Here is a 22,461-nt window from a genome sequence, read left to right as displayed (position 1 = left end):
GAAACTGGCATTGGACCAACTATTTCCCTAGATGAGTTTGTAATTAAAGGATATTCTAATTTAGCATTCAAATCTGACCCCCAAGATCGACATAGGCATGGAGTGCCTACATTAGAGATGGCTTTCCATGTGCTAGGGACATCTCCAGAGAAGACCATAATTTACCCTACATGTGCTTCCCAGTTGCACATGCTTACACTACTGCATTTATATTTGCCTTCTATCGCTCCCACAACAGCTGAGTTAGTATATTTAAGAGCATATCTGGGAAAATTGACCACATTCTGTCTGCTCATCCTTCGGCTAACATTCACATCTGTGGTGACTTCAATGTTCACAATGTGGAACGATTGACCCACTCAAGCAAGACAGATGATGAGGAGAGGTTCTGTTACTTTTTTTCCATTGCTTATGACCTAACTCACTGATGGTCAATATGCAAGTCTCGTAGACCTTTTTCTCACAACTTGCCCTGAGCTATGTTCATCTTCTGTTCTGTCTCCTCTGGGATCTTCCGACCACTCGGTTGTATCAGTTAAGATAAAAATGAAATGTAATAAGTCCTCAGATGTACCTCTCCATCGTACAGTATATCGAAACTCTATGGCTGACTGGGATAGCTTCCATACATTTATATCTGATCTACCTCTTCAATCCATGTTTAAAAAGGATGTGTCCTCTATAGTATCAGACCTGACTAAATGGTTAATTGTAGGTATAGACCGATTCATACCCTCCAAAAAATTTCAGCAAAAACCTAACAGCCAACCATGGTTCTCTCCAAAATGTGCTGCTGCCATTGCACACAGAAATTACTATTTCCATTGCTTCCAACGTAATAGATGTACTGAAACTAAAGCCACTTTCAGGACTGCCAGCAACCATTGTAAAAGAGTAATAAAGAATATGAGAGAGTTGTATGCCCAGCTGGTCAAGTCCAAAGTAGCTGAGCAGCGGCTTGGTTCCCACCAATTTTGGCAAATAACAAACAGGGTCCTGAATAAACGTGTGTGCTCTATCCCAACCATTATCAATGGACCTGAAGTAATCTTGTCAGCATCAGACAAAGCCAAACTCTTTACCAAAAACTTTGCAGCTAATTCTACTCCATGCGATCAGGGCCACCAACCCCTCATATTTCCTCCTGTGTCTGAAAGCACATCATGTGACATACAAATATCTGTGCGTGATGTTGCCAAGAAAATCAAAAACCTCGATTCCAGTAAAGTAACTGGCCCTGAAGGCATTACTATTATAGTGCTCAAAAGCTTCAACCAGAACTAGCTCCTACACTTACAAAGCTATTTAAACGTTGTCTTAAGGAGAATTGCTTCCAAACACCCTGGAAAACCTCATCAGTATGCCCTGTATTTGAAAAATTCAGGTGATTGCTTATTTCCCCCTCAATACAGACCAATCAGTCTCCTGTGTGTCATGAGTAAATTGCTAGAATCTGTGTTAAATAGAGAAGTAGTCAACCACCTCAGCAAAAATAACCTCCTCACTGACATGTTATATGGTTTCTGTTCTGATAGATCTACAGCTGATGTGTTAACAGTTATATCGCATAGGATTAGCGAATCTCTCGATGGAGGCTTCCTTTCAAAGGATATTGCCTTTGACATATCAAAGGCTTTTGATAGGGTGCGGCATAAACGTCTACTTCACAAAATCTCCAGCTACGGTATAGCTGGAAACGTCTTTTCAGTTATTAAATCATTTTTCTCATAAGAGTAGTGGTTGATGGGCAAAAATTTGAAGCTCACAGCATTAATACTGGAGTCCCTCAGAGATCCATTCTCGAACTAACTCTCTTTCTGATCTACATCAATGATTTCCCAAATCACATTCTAAGATCATTTGAAGACATTTATGCTGACGACACTACCATCTATGGCAACACTTCAAAGGCTGTAAACGACCGTTCTCTTTGATTCTCTCTCCTCTGATCTTGAGCAGGTGGTGAAATGGGGAAAGCGGTGGCTGGTCAATTTTAATCCATCTAAGACCAAACTTCTATCTTTCCATCACCAACCTTCTGATCCCCGTCTGACATCAATTGAAATGAATGACTCTCATCTTCAGGAGGCTACATGTTTTTACAAACTTCTGGGCTTGACCTTTACTCCTGATCTGAGATGAAACAGGTACATCAAATCTGTTGCCAGAGGTGCTTGGAAAATGGTGGGATCGTTCTACTATTTCAGTAAATATCTCACTGCTAATGCAATTCTCTACATGTTTATACATCAAGGCCGCTGGAAAAATGGTGGGATCCTTTTATCGATCCAGTAGATATCTCACTGCTGATGCAATTCTCTACCTATATAAAAGCCAGGTAATTTATATATGCCAATGATCTGCTAGAAGCAGCTTATCTTGCCTTGACAGTGTTCAAAATAGACTTTGTAGCCTAGTTGGGGATGCCCTTTTCTCTTGTCTGGAACCTCTTTCCCACAGAAGAGACATTGCTAACCTGTCTCTGCTTTATCATGATTTTTATGGCAAGTGCTCGTTTGAGCTCCAATCTATGGTCCCCCTTGGCCTGACTTTCCCGAAAACACTCATCTAGCTGAAACCACTATCAATAATTTCCCACACTCTTTATCTGTGCCTAAACATAAACGTAGATTCCATGAACAAAGCTTCTTTCTTAGAACTGCACGTCTGTGGCACTCTGTTCCGTTTTCTTGCTTTCCAACTGACTACAATATGGTTGTCTTCAAGTCCAATGTGAACAAATGCTTGATGAGCCATCCCCTCAAGTTACCCAATTTATCAAATTTCCACTACTATCAATGACTGACATGTTCCCCTTGACCACTGTACACTCATTAACCCTTATCCTCGAGTTGCTCTCGGCCTTGATAAGTGGTGACTTCTTGTAATATATATATATATATATATATATATAAGTTCATACATCATCGAACAAATAGAATTTTAGCAACTTTTACAAGAATTTTTAAAAAGATTCCAACAAATCTCAGAGAGAAGTTGATGAATATAAATTACGTCCAAGGATGGAATACTGCTGCCATATCTGGGCAGGAGCTGCTAAAAACAGCCTATCCTGCCTTGACAGAGTACAAAATAGACTTTGTGGCTTAGTGGGGGATGCCCTTTTCTCTTCCCTGCAGCCTCTCTCCCACAGAAGAGACGTTGCGAGCCTATCTTCGTTTTATCGTTATTTCCATGGCAGGTGCTCGTCTGAACTCCAATCTCTGGTCCACCCTCGCCAATCTTTCATGAAAAACACCCATCTAGCTGAATCCACTGTCAAAAATTTTCCCCACTCTTTATCTGAGCCTAAATTAAAACGTAGATTCCATGAAAAAAGCTTCTTTCTTAGAAGTACACGCCTGTGGAACTCTATTCCGTCTGCCTGCTTCCCACATGACTACAACCTTGATGTCTTCAAGTCCAACGTAAACAAATTCCTGATGAACCGCCCCCTTAAGTAGACACTTTATTAAATCTCCACACTAACGTACTGTACTTGCAATAACCCTTATCCATGAGTGGCTTCCGGGCCTTGATTAGTGGTGTAAAAAAAATTAATTTTATCCTATCTTCAGAGTAATTAAGCAGTAATATATATATATATATATTATATACTATATATTATCTTTATAAGTAGAGAATCGTGCTTATAAAATATCATGTTTCTAGGTCTAATGATGCAGTTAGTTAACCCACACGTTTCATATCAGGGTAGATAAGCCGCATCCAAAGAAAACTAGTATAACGTGCAGCACAACTTTAACCAATCACCGACGAGCTTTTTGTAACCACGTGACCTTTCATTTGAATTGACTGGAAATATCTACATCCTAGCAAAGCAATAGCAAACAAGAAAATCAAGATGGATCCCCCAAAGAGTCAACAATGGACATTTGCAGGCTGCTGTATTGTAGGTTTTAAATTTGTTAAACTTATATTTTTTATCATGCTTTTGTGTGTGTTTATGTGTGGAAATAATTAATTACTTTTGTTGTTATTTTTTAATATATTCTAAAAAGCCAAAGAAATGATTTCTTCATTCTTGAGATATATCTATCTATCTATCTATCTATCTATCTATCTATCTATCTATATATATATATATATATATATATATATATATATATATATATATATATATATATCTTTCTTTCTTGCTTAGCATGACTGCCAAAAAAAAAAAATGTCTCTCCACTTGCCTGTTTGTTCTGATTTCGTCGCATACCTGTGCTCACTTCACCTGCTTAGCCATTTGCAAAAATCGAGCCCCCTCCCCCATTATTCCGCTTGCTTTCAGGTAGAGCAGAAGTATTTATTCCACCCAATCAATTGTTTTGGCAAAAGACCAAGAATAGCAATGTGTTACACTTCATTTTCTACTAATGTAACGTGGGACGGGATGAGGTGTGGTGTGGTGTGGTGGGTTTTGTTGTTACATTAGACAATTACTAATGATATAATTATTCCCCCTAGAGAATATCTCTAATAGTATATATCAATATTATGTTGTGTGTTAAGCTGATTTTTGTTTGTGCAGATAATATTATTAAACAAGAGGCAAGCGATTTATTTAGTCCACTGGGCTGTCAGAAACAAATACTCAATATTAAAGCAAATATATATAAACACACACACACACACACATACACACACACACACATATATGTGTGCACACACATATGAAATCATTTGCACACACACATATATATACATATGCACACACCCATGCATATACATATGCACAAACATATATATATACATATGCACACACACATATATATACATATGCACATATATATAGATATACATATGCACACACATATAGATATATATATGCACATACACATATATATAGATATACATATATGCACACACATATATATACACATACAAATATATATACACATATACACACACACATATATGCATGCACAAATATATATGCATATGTATACACACACATATATACATATATATACATGTACATATACATACACACATGCATATACATAGATATATACACATATATATACAGATATATATATACAAATATATGTACACATACACACATATATATATACCCCCATTATAGCTTTTCCCTAATACATTCTATATATATATAAGCGAAAATGTATGTATGTATGTATGTATGTGTGTATGTTTGTGTGTCTGCTAAAAACTTTCGACAGACAGAACAAAAATTCACAAACTCGATATCATATTAAAGCTCCATCCTTCGCTCGAAAAATATCGAAAAATTGGCCAAAAACATTAATTTGTTCACCCCGAAATCGACAATTTTCGAAGAGGGGGGGTTAACAAAAACAGTTAACTCGTGACGACGACCGGTTCTACGCATGCGCCAGATGACGTCATGACCTGATTTACTTTAAATAGTTGAAATACTGAACAAATTTCATGTACGTCGCGTTAGGTCGGTTGATTAGCGCGTTGGTTTATTATCTAAACGTTTTGGGTTTGAATCGTGGTGTGAGATGTCTTCTTTTTTTTTTTCGAGTTTTTAAATTTAAATATTGAACCAGTGTTATTTAAGCCATTTTTCACGTAACGATCGTTTTTCTGTTTGTTTTTTTTTACTTCGCTTATCCACCCCCGACCACACACCCAAAAACACCCGGGTACCCGCCGATTTTTTAAATTTTAATATCAAAACAGGCTTATTTAAGCCATTTTTCATGTGTTCGTTTTTCTGTTTTCATCGTTTGTTTGCCTTACATTAGTTTTTTTTTCGATGTTTTGATTACCCCCCCCCCGCTTAAGTTTTAACGTTGTTTTCTTTTTTTACTTCGCTTATAACAAACAAACCTGGTCATTGACGTCGTCGTCGTCGTAACGCTCGATGACTTCCGTGCGCGCACCTGTCAATTTGGTTCTCACTTAAATAAATTCAAACATCTTTCACTAACTCATTCTGGCTGGCCGATTTCATTTTCAAACTTCGCCTCAGGGCTTCGGGTTCGATCCTACCCCCCCTCCGGTTTCTTTTTTATTTAACACCACACATACCTACAAACACCCGATCAATGCCGGGTACCCCCGCTAGTCTATATATATAAAAGCGAAAATGTGTGTGTGTATGTATGTATGTATGTATGTAGGTTTGTATGTGTGTTTGTGTGTCCGCTAAAAACTTTCGACAGGCACGACGAAAATTCGCAAACTTAGTATCATATTGAAGCTCTATCCTTCGCACGAAAAATATCGAAAAATTGGCCAAAAACGTTAACTTTTTCACCTCGAAATCAACAATTTTCGACAGGGGGATCAACAAAAACCGTACCCTCGTGACGACGACCGGTACTATGCAAACGTCAGATGACGTCATGACCTGATTTACTTTAAATAGTTGAAGAACTGACTAAATTTCATGTACGTTGCGTTAGCTCAGTTGGTTAGCGCCTTGGTTCATTATCTAAATGCTTTGGGTTCGAATCGTGGTGTGAGATGTCTTTTTTTTTTTCGATTTTTTAAATTTAAATATTGAACCAGTGTTATTTAAGCCATTTTTCAAGTAACGTTCGTTTTTCTTTTTTCTTTTCTTACTTCGCTTATTCTTAGCGACACCCAAAAACACCCGGGTACCCACCGATTTTTTAAATTTTAATATCGAAACAGGCTTAATTAAGCCATTTTTCACATGTTTTTTTTTGGGGGGGGGGGTTGACGTTCGTTTTTCTGTTTTCTTTTTTGTTTTTTCGATTTTTACATTTAACATCGTTCGTTTGCTTTACGTTAGTTGTTTTTGCGGGTTTTTTTCAATGTTTTGATTACCCCCTCCCCATTTAAGTTTTAACGATCATTTTTATGTTTTCTTTTTTTACTTCACTTATAACAAAAATCTTGGTCATTGACCTCATTTGCTGAATAGCTATTGCTTACGTCGTCGTCGTCGTAACACTCTACGACATTCCATGCGGACACCAATCAATTTGGTTCTTACTTAAATAAATTCAAACATCTTTCAGTAACTCATTCTGGCTGGCCGAACGGTTCATGTTTTTTTCACATTTTATTTTCAAACTTCACCTCAGGGCTTTGGGTTCGATCCTACCCCCCCCCCCTGGTTTTCTTTTTTATTTATGAGCACACACACCTCCAACACCCAGGCAACGCCGGGTACCCCTGCTAGTAGACAAATAAATCTGTGTATACTCATATATGGCTTTGTCTTGTGTATATTACTATATATATATATATATATATATATATATATATATATATATATATATATAATCATATATATATATATATATAGATATAGATATAGATATATAAATCTTTAAAAAGCAAACTTTATCAAGACAAGAAAAGCTTAACAATATCAAGAGGAACAATCAGTAATATTAAATGAAAGATGAGGAATAAAAGTTATAGATAACTTTATTATATGATCAGAACAATAAGGAAAAGTTAAAGGGAAAATTTAGAAAAACCTCTTTAAGCCATGGCATTTCGATTTTGTCTAATGATAGCCTTTCTCCTTTGTGAGGAGAAGCATTTAGCTTCGAAATGCCATGTCCTAAAAAGTTTTTTTCTTGATTTTCCCCTCAACTTTTCCTGGCGAGTCTTCCAACTGGCTGGAATTATGATTCCTGAAAGGGTGAAACACTAGTGTCTGTAAGTATTAAAAAATTATTATTATAGTAATAATTATGTCAGCTCCTTTAAGAAATCGGTTCTTATTGTTGAGCACTTTAAAGTTGAAATGTAAGTCCGTCACTTAAGCTCGCATGCATAGATCATGATGTTATAATCATAAGATAACTCTGAACGGACGTTTCGACATTTGATAATAAATGTTTAAATTTCAACTGTATTTCTCGCAGTTAAAATTGGCTGTGTGGTTTGTTTATTGCTAACGGATTCAAAGATGGCTTCGTGGCCAGGTTTGAATCTCCCGACCGGTTGTAATCATGACTCCCTGCACTGATGATTCCTGAAAGGATGAAACACTAGTGTCTGTAGGTATTTAAAAATTATCATTACAGTAATAATTATATATGTGTGTGTGTGTGTGTGTGTGTGTGTGTGTGTGTGTGTGTGTGTGTGTGTGTATGTTTTTGTTTTTGTTTGTTTTTACACAGGGATCACCACTTATCCAGGCCCAAAAGCCACTCGAGGATAAGGGTTAATGGGTATACATTAGTCAATGTGATTATAGCATTGTAAACATAAGTAGTGGGAATTTTGTAAATTGGATTACTTAGAGGGTGGGTTCATCAAGAACTTGTTTACATTGGACTTGACAATCAGATTGTAGTCAGCTGGAAAGCAGGCAATCGGAAGAGAGTTCCACAGGTGTGCAGTTCTAAGAAAGAAGCTCTGTTCATGGAATCTACATTTAGGTTTGAGCACAGATAAAGAGTGTGGGAAAATATTGATAGTGGTTTTGGCTAGACGAGTGTTTTTCGTGAAAGTTTGGCGAGGAGGGGACCATAGATTGAAGCTCAGACGAACACTTGCCATGAAAATAACGATAAAGCAGAGACAGGCTCGCAACGTCTCTACTGTGGGAAAGAGGTTGCAGGGAAGAGAAAAGGGTATCCCCCACTAAGCTACGAAGTCTATTTATTATGCCTGTATAGAAGTGGCAGTGGCGTACTGGATAAAGTACTTGGTATAACTCAGTTGTAAGTTACACTCTTCTGGAGGTTGAAGGTTCAATCCTCAGTGCAGGCGACAGTAAAAATCCAGTTGCGGACTACTTAAGGCTTCTACTCTCTCATAGCAAATGGAATGAGAGCATGTTACCACCATGAGAATTAAATGAAGGGTTCTATTTAAAATTCCGTGCAGATTCCCGAGTTTGACAAAAAGGTTCCCGTGTTCGACAGAAAGATTTCTGAATGCGACCAGATACACCTGAAGAAGGTTAGGTTTCATTGAGCAAAACGTCGTGTGAACAACATTCAAGATGAGAACAATAGTTCAAAAAACCCAAATAATATGAATTAAGTGAAACTATATAAACACCAGAAAAAAAACCCTACGTTGATTAATCTACGTTTCAACGATATTAATTCACCAGCATGTTATTTTGAATTAAGGTTTATTTATAAATTTGTATTCTCATGCCAAGTGGTCCTGATAACCTGCTGTACAGAAAGACCTTAGACACCCGAGGACCGTGTCTTCTTTTATTTTCTTATTATTTTTCTCTTTTCTGGTGATGGTGCATTCTACTGGATGCCAGACATTCACCGGTTGGTTCAAACATTCCAACTGAGAGTGTTTTTTTTTCTTTGTTTTTTTTTTTTTAATATTATAATTTGTCCCTTTAAGTGCAATTGTTTGTATTTCTCTTGCACTTAGTTCACCAAGTATATTTGAGATTCGTTTTTATGTGTCCGGTTGTTCCTATAATTGACATTGTTACCAAAATATTATTTGAAAAAAAAAAAAAAAAAAAAAAAAAAAACGAAACGAAAGTCATGTTTTTTTTATGTATTTACTAAAAATTGTATTGCTGGACGATATAATTTGATTTTCGAACAATTTGATTGTAAAATCAGTAAAGTTAAGATGTTTTACCTTATCGACATCACCACTTTGGCACTTTGCTGATGGGATTATTTTTATTTTTTTAATGTGTGTGAAAAGATGATAACGTACTTACAAACATGAAATGCTTTATATTATATTTATATTATATAGATTATCACTGTCGTTTGTGCTTTCTCCTTCGCACTTTTTTTTTACAACATTTTCCAACGTTCGGCTAGCAAAGCCCAACCCTTCTGGGACCAGAAGAACTTCAACTACCGTTCATGTCTGTTTACTGTTCCTTTGCCTTGGCAAAGCAGCAGCAGCAGCAGCAGCAGCAGCAATAATAATAATAATAATAATAATAATAATAATAATAATAATAATAATAAAAAATAATAATAATAATAATAATAAAAATAATAATAATAATAATAATAATAATAATAAAATAATAATAAAATAATAATAATAATAAAATAATGATGATAATAATAACAATAATAATACTACTAATAATAAAATAATAATAATAAAAATAATGAAAATAATAATAATAATAATAAAAAAAAATAATAATAATAATAATAAAAATAATAATAATAATAAAAAATAATAATAATAAAAATAATAAAAATAATAATAATAATAATAATAATAATAATAATAATAATAATAATAATAATAATATAAACCAATGGCTACTGCCAGCGAGAAATCAATGGTAAGAGGCTGTTGCGATGATGCGAATTTATTTGCAAATGCTATCGAAGGAGGAGGAGAGAGCTGGACGTCTGGGGAGACTTGTTCTCACTCAGCTTCCAGAGAACACCACAGGTCTCCAATCAGATCGTTTGCTGACTCGTGTGAAAGCTCCAGGTGAGCCGCCGCCGCCGCCGCCAACAACAACAACAACAACAACAACAATAATAATAATAGTAATTAAAAAAAAATAATAATAATAATAAATAAAGAAAATAATAATAAAAATAATAATAATAAAATAATAATAAAAATAATAATAATAAAATAATAATAATAATAATAATAATAATAAAAATAGTAATAATAATAATAATAATAATAATAATAATAATAATAATAATAATAATGAAACAATTACATCTTGAACACACAGACAAATGGTACAACTACAAACCGGCAGCAGTACTGGAAAATGAAAGCCACAAAATCCTATGGGGCATGGATATACAAACGGATAAACCCATCTAAGCAAGAAGACTGGATGTCATAATAGTTAACAAGAAGGAAAAGTCCTGCCAGATTGTAGATTTTGCCGTTCCAACAGACCACAAAGTGAAGATCAAGGAGACTGAGTAGCAGAGCAAATATACGGAACTGGCCAGAGAGGTCAAAGAGATCTGGAAAAATGAAGAAAGTAAAGATATCACCATTAATAGCAGGAGCGCTACAAATGATATCGAAACACTCAGAAAGAAGAGATTGGAATCAGAGGGATGACCAAGAAGATACAACGAATTTCAATAATAACAACTTTAGCAATATTAAGGAAAACCCTTGAATGTGGAGACTAACACCACACATAAACTACACACAAACTTGACACAGAAAAGGATACAGATGCAAACACAGAAGAACATCATTTGGAATCATGAAAAGTGAAACTGTATAATTGTAAGACACCGCCTTCACCTTTTTATGTGTATCACTATAAGCACCACACCAAATAAAGAAGGCCAAAGAGGATGGAAAGACCGAGGAGAGAAAGCACTAGCCAGACCTCCGCTGGATGAGTGCAAAGAGGATTGGGACCGTGGGGAGGCTTATTGCCACCCAAATTCTAGTGAGGACCAATGATCGCTGCCAATGAGAAATCAATGGTAAGCGACTGTTGCGATAACGCAAATTCTTTTGCAAAGGTTATTGAAAGAGATGTAAAATACTGGAAGTCTGCAGGGGGGGGGTTGATAATAATCATATGGAATTTGAGTGGCAATAAGCTTCCCCTGGGACCTTGTAGAGGAGTATTGTCACTCAAATTCTAGTGAAGACCAATGGCCGCTATGAAGGAGAAATCAAGGTTGTTGGGATAATGCAAATTAATTTAAAACAGTATTAAAAGAGATGGAGAGTACTAGAAACCTAGGGAAACTTGTTGTCAATCAGACTCCAGGGAACACCACAAGTTGTTCTCAAAGAGAATTCTTTGATGATAACCTGTGTGACAACTCCAAGTGAGTGAATAATATAACAGTAACTCAAACGATAACGATATATATATATATATATATATATATATATATATACTAGCTGTACCCTGCCACGCGTTGCTGTGGCTCAAATTGGCGCAATGGAAAAAGTTCCAAAATGAGAAAAAGCATGTTTCTTATAGGTCTAAATTTCCATTTTGCATGGGTACAGTTTTTGTTGTTCCATTTTCTTAGCTGATATAGAGATTTTCCGGTTTGGTGACTCTGGAATATGTAACATAAATTGTCCATGTGAAAAAACAGTCAGTGTGTAACTGTAAGGCCCACAATTGTAAAGATTGTTCCCTGTGCTTTGTTGATGGTTATTGCAAATGACAATAAAATTGGAAAGTGCAATTTGCTAAAGTGTAATGATGTATCCGGTGGAATCATAGGAATGCATGGAATGAAGATATATTCATCTGTGAAAGGTCCTGTTAAGATTGTTGTTTCTATGATATTGTTTGTTAATTTTTTTTTACTGCAAGCTATGTGCCATTGCAAAGCTTGGATTGGTTTATATTTCACAACATGATAATTAGTACACCAAATTTCAGTTGCAATACATGCGGTGGCATCCCTGGCAAATATAGCTGTTGGATAATTAACCACTTTATCTGCTTTCACAACAGTGTCGATGGATTTGTATTTGACTACCTCACTTGGAATTTTACATTGAATAATAGCGTTAAGTTCATGGGCATCTTTGTATTGACCTGTAAGAATAGCTCATTCACTCAGTCAAATGAAATTCTTATAATTTGAATATCTGCAAAAACCTTTTAAACTAACTATTCTTTTGATGAAATAAACAGAAATTACAGAAGTTAAAAGTCAAAGAATTTTGCCCTTAACTCTGATCAGCTGGCACTTTTTCGTACCCAATTTCCCACAAGTGATGCAAAAGTTTTTGTGCGGATCGAACAGTCTGCAACTGTACATGCATATTTTGAATTAAGTTTAATGTCTTCACATGGAACAAAAAAGTAGAGTATTTGAGGCAAGCATTTATTTCATCTGCTGGTGTTGATTGAAGAATAACAGGTAACATTTGTCTGAAATCTCCTGCAAGCAATATTACTGCATTCCCAAATGGTCTGACATTGCCACGCAAATCTTGCAAGGATCGACCAAGAGCCTCAAGTGATTTTTTGCATACCATTGTGCATTCATCCTAAACAATAAGTTTGCATTTCTGCAATATTTTTCCCCATATTGGATGTTTTGGAGATGTCGAACATGAGATTTTTGAAAAATTGAATGTTTTAAAGTAGAATAAATAATTCTTCTACTTGGCAGCAAGGTCGCAGGTATTCCTCATGCAGCAAGGGCTAAGGCTATGTCATTTTGTTACCAAATGGCTGCCAAAATCAATTTAATTAGAAAGGTTTTACCAGTTACTTCTGGTGCTGTTCAAGGTAGCAGTAATTTCCAAATAACTTCTATTCTCACAGTCAGTAAATTAGGTGACTAAAATAGGATTTATCCATGTTTTGACAATGCCTTATTCACTCTAATTAGTTTAGGAGACTAAAATAGGATGAGGGATTAGAGATGGACAGATAGAGAGGAAGATATATAAATAGAAAAGAGACAGTGAGAGGAAAATAGAGAAAGAGAAGGAGATAGAGAGATAAAGGGATTGATAGATAAACAGAGAGAGGGGGAGAGTTAGAAACAGAGAGGGATGAGACAGAGGAAAGGAGAGAGATAGAGGGAGTTAGAGAGAGAAAGGGGCTCAAAGAGAGATGGAGAGGGTGATATACAGAGAAAGATAGATTGAGAGAGGGAAAGGGAGAGATGGATAAAGAGAGATATTAAGAGAGGAAGAGAGAGGGGGAGAGAAACAGAAGGTGAACTACACTTCACCGTTTTTTTTCCTCGTTCAGTAGAGAAGAAATATTTCGAGACGGAGGCAATTTTAATGTTTTGTTATTATCCAGAGTACCCCTTTTTTTTTGGGAGGGGGGCTAGATTTTCCTCACATTAGAAACCGACCGGTTTATCTGTACTTTCACTTAACAAATTAATAAAAGAAAAACATATTGTAAAATTTGAATTTAACAGGAAAATACTATTTTAAAAAATAGCACGATAACATAAGTGCATAAGTGCCACTTTAGGTACTCCTTGGGCGTTGAGTTCCATTGCGACCAGCATAATTATTTAATGGTCGCTCCCTGACCCCCCTCCAGTCAAGGCTAATGCATGCGCACATAACATTTTTTTATTTACTGACGTTGGCTTAGTAACTAAACGATTTATTGATAATTTCGTAACCCTTAAACGCATGCCGGAAGATTTAAATTGGTTCATTATTGTTGTAATGAAAAAAAAAAAGTTTCATTCAACACAAAACCAAAAACACATTAATGATAAATGATTTATTATTCTATTCATTGAAATTTACTAATTTTTAAATAAAAAAGTAAAACAAAAAGTTAATAAAAAATAGTTGCTTATGTGCGCATAAAAAACTTGTTTTTTTTTGTTTTGTTTTTTTTTTAGATTAGGTCCACCTTATAATCACCGTCCCCCCCAACCTCCTCATCTTAAGAACAGCTTCCGGAATAAACACCACTTTTTGGAGGGGGGGGGCTATTTGCCAAATTTAACTGATATTTGTTGTCAGCATACTCACCCGAAAATACTATTAAAAAAGAAAAAAGGGGGTTATCCTTTACGGAAATGGTCCCGACGTCCGCCTCGTTCTGAGTTCGGGGAGAGGCCGTTTGACGTAAGCAGTGTCGAGGCAGAAAATTACCCTAACCCTAAAATATGCGATATGTCACAGACAGATGCTTTTACAAATATTGTGAAACAAATCACAGAATTTTACAGGGTTAACTAACCACGTGGAACTATTCTAATCATGTGGACTGTTTTTTGTTTTTAAATTCTTTTGTAAAATTCCAATTATTTGAACTGTTGAATTATCAAAAATTTGAACTGTTTATTTTTTAAAATTCTAATTATTTGAACTGTTTAAAATAAAAAAAATAAAAATTCTAATTATTGGAACGGGTTTTTTTCTCCTTAAGTTAACAACTGGGCACTTTATTGAAGGGGTAATTTTCTGCCTCGACACCGCCTACGTCAGACGGCCTCTCCCTGAGCTCAGAACGTGGCAAACGTTGGGACCATCTCTGTAAAGGTTATCCAAAAAAGGAGGGGTTCAGTGCCCGTGGCAGAGAAGTAGATTTATTTATCAATAAAAGTTGCGGAGAAGTAAATTTATTTATCAATAAAAGTCGTCATTTAAAAAAGAAAATTGTGGAGGTGGACCTAAATGTAAATATTTACCCAAAAAATTATCCCGAAGTTTATTACAAAAACGTTTTGTTTTCGCACTATTCAACAATTTGTTCATCCGCGCATGTAAATTAAAAAATATTTGTAAAAGTGAGAAGTTATCAGTAAATGATTTAGTTTTTTTTTTTTAATTTATTTATTTATTTACATTAGGTCCACCTCCACAAATGTTAAGAACGGCTTTCAGAATAAACACCCTCAACCTCTCCATGTTAACAACGGATTTCGGAATAAACACCATTGGGGGGTGGGTGATATTTAAAAGTCGTCATTTAAAAAGAAATTTAAAATCAAATGTTTGTAAAAGTGAGAAATTATTAATAAATGTTTACTGTTTAGTAACATTTTTCGGTGCTAATGCAGAGAGTGATCCGCGCTATTTTTTAAATCGTGTTTTTTTTTTAATTCAATTGCAAGGTTAAAGTACAGAATAGGTACAAAACACCCTCCCCTCCCCATGTTAAGAATGGCTTTTTAAATAATAACGTTATTATTTCAGCCAGCATGGATCACTCTCTGCATGAGTACCCATTTTTCTTTTAATATTCATAAAAAGTAAAACTTTTTTTCAAAATAAATAAATAAATAAATAAATGTTTGTAAATGTGACAAATAATCGTTTAGTTACGGCAACGTCAGTAAATAAAATATGTTACGTGCGGGGTGGGGTGGGAGACTAAGGGAGCGACTATTATTTTTTTCTACTGGTCGCCATGGAACTCAACGCCCAAGAAGTACCAAAATGTAATTTTTTTTGTCAAATAAATAAATTTCAAGCAATTTTTGCAATAAATAATAGATAGCAACTTCGTTAATTTTACGACTCGCCCCAGCATATTATAAACACCCTAACTTCCCCATGTTAAAACGGTTTTCGGAATGAACAACCTCCCCATATTAAGAACGGCTTTCGAGGTTTATGGAAGGGCGTTTTTTTTAACATGGGGGGGGGTTATAATACGTTGAGGCATGTCGTAAAAATGAAATAGTTTAGAAAAAGTTAAAAAAAACTTTTTTATGTAAACAATGCCGTGAAAAGAAACGAAACAATTAAAACGTAATGTTTCATGAGTGAAAAGCCTTAACATAAATAAAATTAAAAAATTGGTAAGTACATAAATGAATTTAAATTTTTAAAATATGGGATTTTTTTTTTGTGCTAATGCAGAGAGTGATCCGCACTATTTTTTTAAAATCGTTTTCCACGTTTAATTAAAGTTTATGATATGTTTTTATTCATTTGTAAGGTTAAAGTACAGAATAGGTACAAAACACCCTCCCTTCCCCATGTTAAGAATGGCTTTTTAAATAATAACATTATTATTTCAGCACGGATCACTCTCTGCATGAGTAAGTTTTTTTTGTTTTTTTTTTTACTTATCGAGTTAACAGAAAATGAAATCTTTCGTCAATTCGTGGCTGTGAAATGAATCGAACCGGAAGTTCAGTTTTATCAACAGAACAGATTCGCAGTAACGGTTAAAAAAATATATTTATTTTATTTATTATTTAATATTTTAATAATTCGCGAGGTAAATTTATTTTAATAACATAAAAACATACCTCGACTCTAAAAATGGGTTGTCTGAAAATTTCAAATAAATTGGTAACGTAGAAATATGGTTTTATTCGTTTAGAACGAACCAACTTTACATTTTTATATATATAGATAGATATATATATGTATATATATGTATATATATGCATATATATATGTATATATACATGTATATATATGTATATATATGTATACATATATATATGTATATATATATGTATATATATATATATATGTATATATATGTATATATATATGTACACACACATATATATATATATATATATATATGTATATACTAGCTGTACCCTGCCACGCGTTGCTGTGGCTTAATTTCGTGTAATGGAAAATTCTAATAAAAAGAGTAAATGCATGTTTCTTATATTCTTAGTACAGCAATCCACTCCAAAAAGTAAAAAAAAAAAAGGCGAAAATGAAAAAAAAATATGGTACTCTTGCAGAATTGGATCCGGATCCTTGGGAGTTAGCATCAATCATGGCTTGGGCTCGACCAACATTCAGTGGATTAAGCCGAAAGTTGCTAAACCATTAAAACGCTAAATAGTTTTCTTTTTTATTGTATTAAAAAATGTGATTTTTTAATTAATATTTGGGTAAGGGGGGGTACTATACACAGATTCGAAAAAGTTGTTCAAAAACGAATAAATGAAAGCAAAGGTAAGGTAAATTACGTTTCTATCTAACTGGATAATTTTTTAGTGTTTTTATTTAATGTAAAATGTTTAATCGGCTCAAAAACGCAGTGTTTATCTATGTATTTGAAAAAGACGAATGGTCGCGGACTCTGTTGAATACGTTAAGTTTGGGAAAATCAGCTAAAAACTATACAAAACAATATCAGACACCTACTGATTATATGTTATTGTGACATAGGCTGACATATTCGGTGGGTTTCTGATAGTATTTTGTATAGTCTTTTAGTTTTAAATCATTTTCTCAAACTTAGCATCATCAACAGTGTCCATCACCTTTTGTATTTTTCAAATACACTGATAGACACTGTTCTTCGAGCCGACTAAACGTTATAGTAAATAAAACGGGTTTGTATTACTAAACACAGAAACGAAAAAGTTGTTGAAAAATAAATATAACAAATAAATGTTATCAAAGGCAAGATAAGTTATTTTTCTACCTAACTGGATAAGATTTTAGTGTTTTTATTTAGTGTAAAATGTTTAATCGGTTTGAAAAAAATGTAGCGTTTATCTGTATATTTGAAAAATACAAATGGCGACAGACTGTTGAACACATTAACTTTGGGAAAATGAGTTAAAACTAAAAAAAAACTATACAAAATACTGTCAGGAACTCACTCAATATATGTTACTGCGACATAGGCAGACATGTATTCAGTGGTTTTTAACAGTATTTTGTATAGTTTTTTTTAGTTTTAACTCATTTTCCCAAACCTAATGTGTTAACAGTCTGCCGCCATTTGTAATTTTCAAATATAACATTAAACGCTGTGTTTTCTGAGCCGAATAAAAATTTTGCATTAAAAAACAAAAAAAAATTATCCATTTCGGTAATAAAGTAACATATCTTGCCTTTGATAATATTTGTTATACATTTATTTTTTGACAACTTTTTCGAATCTATATGTACAGTAGTACAAACCCAATAAAAACACTAAAAATTATCCAATTAGGTAGAAAAGTAACTTATCTTGCCTTTGAAAATATTTACTTGTTATATATTTGTTTTTGTTGACAACTTTTTCAAGTCTTTGTGCAAGTACAAACCCAAAGGTGTATTTTTCTGTCTAATTTTATTTTTGTTACCGCGCTTAAATTTAAATTTCACAATATCTTTTTGTGGGGAGGGTATTTTTTTTTACATTAGGTCCACCTCCACAATTTTCGACTATGCTGAATAAGAAAATCTCATTTAAAATTTGCAGAGGCAATTATTTTCGAGATATAAAGACCTGTACTATGCACTATAATTCACTGACGGCCATGAATAAACACTCCCAACCTCCCCATATTAAGAACGGCTTTCGGAATAAACAACACCCATGCCTAACCACATGTTTTAACCTTTTACCTGTCTTTCGTCTTTTATAAGCGGCTTTTGGAATAAATACCACCATTCTCCCCATGTTAAGAACGGCTTTCAGAATAAACACCCCCAACCTACCCATGTTAAAAATTGTGGAGGTGGACCTAATGTGAAAATTTACCTTTTGTTTTTTTAATAAATTGTTAGTTGAAAGCACAGAATAGTGACAAAACATCATCCCCTCCCCTTGGTAAGAATAGCAAAAAAAAAAAATAATGGTTTTCTTGGTAGAAACTTTTCCGTATTTCACCTAGCAATTTCTGGTGCTAATGAACTTACTAATCCACGCTATTTTTTAAATCGAATTTCCAAGTTTAATTAAGATTAAAGTACAGAATAGATACAAAATACCTTCCCCTCCCCATGTTAAGAATGGCTTTTTAAATAATAACGTTATTATTTCAGCACGGATCACTCTCTACATGAGTACCTAATATTTTTTTTCAGCCATTCTTACCATAGAAAGGGGATGGTGTTTTGTAACTATTCTGTGCTTTTTTAACTAACAATTTATCATTAAAAAAAGATATTGTGAAATTATAAAAAAAATAAAAAGATATTGTGAAAGTTGAATTTAACTTGAAAAAAAAACAAAAAAACAATGAGAATGGCGCGTTCAACATTGTAGCCGGACCTTATTTGGCAATAAGGTCATGTGAGTCGATTAATGGGTGCTAATGCACTTACTGATCCGCGCTATTTTTTTAAATCGTATTTCCAAGCTTAATTAAAGTTTTATGTTTTTTTGGTATTTTATTTAGATTAGGTCCACCTCCACAATTTTCGTTTAAATGACGACTTTTAAAAGTTTCCGACTATGCTGAATACAGAAAGCGCATTGAAATTTTGCAGTAATAAGTAGTTATCGAGATATAGATAGTTGTTTTATGCATTGTATTCTTTGGCGGCCATCTTTGTTACGCGCGTAGATTTGTTTATGACGCGTGCAAGCGTGTAAAAAAGACAGCTGCCAGAGATTACAATGCATTATATAAATTTTTAATATCTCGATAACTACTTATTTCTGCAAAATTTCAATGCGATTTCCGTATTCAGCATAGTCGAAAACCTACAAAAGTCGTCATTTAAAAGAAAATTGTGGAGGTGGACCTAATCTAAAAATTTACCGTTTTTTTCATTCAATTGTAAGGTTAAAGTACAGAATAGGTACAAAACACCCTCTTCTCCCAATGTTAAGAATGGCTTTTTAAATAATAACATTATTATTTCAGCACGGATCAATAAGTGCACGAGTATCCAATTTCTTTAAAAGCATTCATATTTTCTTATATAAAAACAACTTCTGTAAAAAAAAAAAAAGAAAAAACGTGCACTTTCAATCTTTGTTAAAAAGGTTTTCTTGAAAAAAAAAACAAAAAGTACGGTAAAAAAAGCAAAGTACAAAACGTTAATCGGTATTCACGCAGAGAGTGATCCGTGCTGAAATAATAACGTTATTATTTAAAAAGCCATTCTTAACATGGGGAGGGGAGGGGGGTTGTACCTAATCTGTACTTTAACCTTACAATTGAATAAAAAAACATATCATAAAACTTTAATTAAACGTGGAAATACAATTTAAAAAATAGTGCGGATCACTCTCTGCATTAGCACCGAAAGTACAGATTAGTTAGAAAACATCCTCCCTCCCCATGTTAAGAATGGCTTTCTAAATAATGTTAATGCTTCAGTACTGTTCCTTGTCTGCTTAAGTTTAATTTTTGTTTATTAAAATGTTAGGTGAAAGTCCAGAATAGTTACAAAACACCCTCTTCTCCCAATGTTAAGAATGGCTTTTTAAATAATAACGTTATTATTTAAGCACGGATCAATAAGTGCACGAGTACCCAATTTCTTTAATAAAGAAAAAGCATTCATATTTTCTTATGTAAAAACAACTTTTGTGAAAAAAAAAACAAAAAAAAACGTGTACTTTCAATGTTTGTTAAAAAAGGTTTTCTTGAAAAAAAAACAAAAAAATACGGTAAAAAAAGCAAAGAACAAAACATTAATCGGTATTCATGCAGAAATAATAACGTTATTATTTAAAAAGCCATTATTAACATGGGGAGGGGGTTTTGTACCTATTCTGTACTTTAACCTTACAATTGAATAAAAAACATATCATAAAACTTTAATTCAACGGGGAAAGGCGATTTAAAAAATAGTGCAGATCACTCTCTGCATTAGCACCGAAAGTACAGATTAGTTAGAAAACATCCTCCCTCCCCATGTTAAGAATGGCTTTCTAAATAATGTTAATGATTCAGTACTGTTCCTTGTCTGGTTAAGTTTAACTTTTGTTTATTAAATTGTTAGGTGAAAGTCCAGAATAGTTACAAAACACCCCTATCCCCATGTTAAGAATGGCTTTCTAAATAATAACATCATTATTTCAGCGGGGTAGCTTCTCTGCATAAGTACCATGTTTTGTTTTTAAATTGTTAGGTAAAAGGACAGAATTGTTACAAAATACCATCCCCATGTTAAGAATGTCTTTCTAAATAACATTATTTCAGCACGGTATTTTCTATGCATACGTACTATCTATTTTTGTTTATTAAATTGTTAGGTGAAAGTATAGAATAGATGCAAAACTCCCTCCTCATGTTAAGAATAGCTTTCTAAATAACGGTATTATTTCAGCACGGTACCTTCTCTGCATAAGTACTATCTTTTGTTTATTAAATTGTTAGGTGAAAATATAAAATAGTTACAGAACACTCTCCCTTTCCCATGTTAAGAATGGCTTTCTTAATAGCGTTATTTCAGCACGGTACCTTCTCTGCATAAGTACCAACTTTTGTTTATTAAATTGTTAGGTGAAAGTATAGAATAGTAACAAAACGTCCTCCCCATGTTAAGAATGGCTTTCTAAATAACGTTATTATTCTATTATTATGTTACTTTCTCTGCATAAGTACCATGTTTTGTTTATTAAATTGTTAGGTGAAAGTACAGTACTCATGCAGAGAGTGATCCGTGTTGAAATAATAACGTTATTATTTAAAAAGCCATTCTTAACATGGGGTATGGAGGGTGTTTTGTACCTAATCTGTATTTTAACCTTACAATTGAATAAAAAACATATAATAAAACTTTAATTAAACCTGGAAATACGATTTAAAAAATAACGCGGACCACTCTTTGCATTAGCACCAAATATTATTTAAGCAAGTTACCAATCCGTAAAAAAAACTGTACTTTTACCAACCAATCTTATATCGAAAAACAAAAACAAAATTTAAAAAAACTCAAAAAGCAAGTGACAAACTTTTTTTTGCCTTATATAATAAAGAAAAAATGTTTGAATTAAAAAATTTGGAAGATAAACAAATGAATTATGTTTTTTTGTTTTTTTACTTATCGAGTAAACAGAAAATGAAATCTACTTCGTTTCGTCGGCTGTGAAATGAATCGAACCGGAAGTTCAGTTTTATCAACAAAACAGGTTCGCACTAACGATTACGAAAATATATTTATTTTATTCAATATTTTAATAATTCGCGAGGTAAATTTATTTTAATAACATAAAAACATCCCTCGACTCTAAAGATGGGTTGTCTGAAAATTTCACATAAATTGGTAACGTAGAAATATGGTTTTATTCGCTTATAACGAACCAAGAATTACATTTTTATATATATAGATAGAAAATATGCATATTTTGGCGGTGGTTGTAACAGCAAAGCCGTGAGGGTTTTTTTTCTGTTCTTTTCCTCCTTTGCGGTACGGGTTCGCGCTTGCCTTCCTACTACCACTTTTTTTTTT

At 33.7% G+C, this 22,461-nt stretch overlaps 1 protein-coding gene across 2 annotated transcripts in view; it reads left to right on the top strand.

Annotated features, from left to right (window-relative positions):
• Positions 1–3,779: 3,779 nt before the first annotated feature.
• Positions 3,780–22,461, top strand: part of LOC145258182 (uncharacterized) — a 156,875-nt gene continuing 138,193 nt past the window's right edge. The window contains exon 1 of one of the 2 annotated variants that reach the window (XM_080116062.1): positions 3,780–3,913. The gene's annotated coding sequence lies outside the window, so the exon portion shown is untranslated. The remainder of the gene's footprint in view (positions 3,914–22,461) is intronic. The other variant, XM_080116063.1, reaches the window with a different exon arrangement.

The sequence above is a fragment of the Euprymna scolopes genome, chromosome 33, assembly GCF_053919585.1.
Source record: "Euprymna scolopes isolate OS-2025 chromosome 33, ASM5391958v1, whole genome shotgun sequence".
Classification (NCBI taxonomy): Eukaryota; Metazoa; Mollusca; class Cephalopoda; order Sepiida; family Sepiolidae; genus Euprymna; species Euprymna scolopes.
This window is presented reverse-complemented; position numbering and strand designations above follow the sequence as displayed.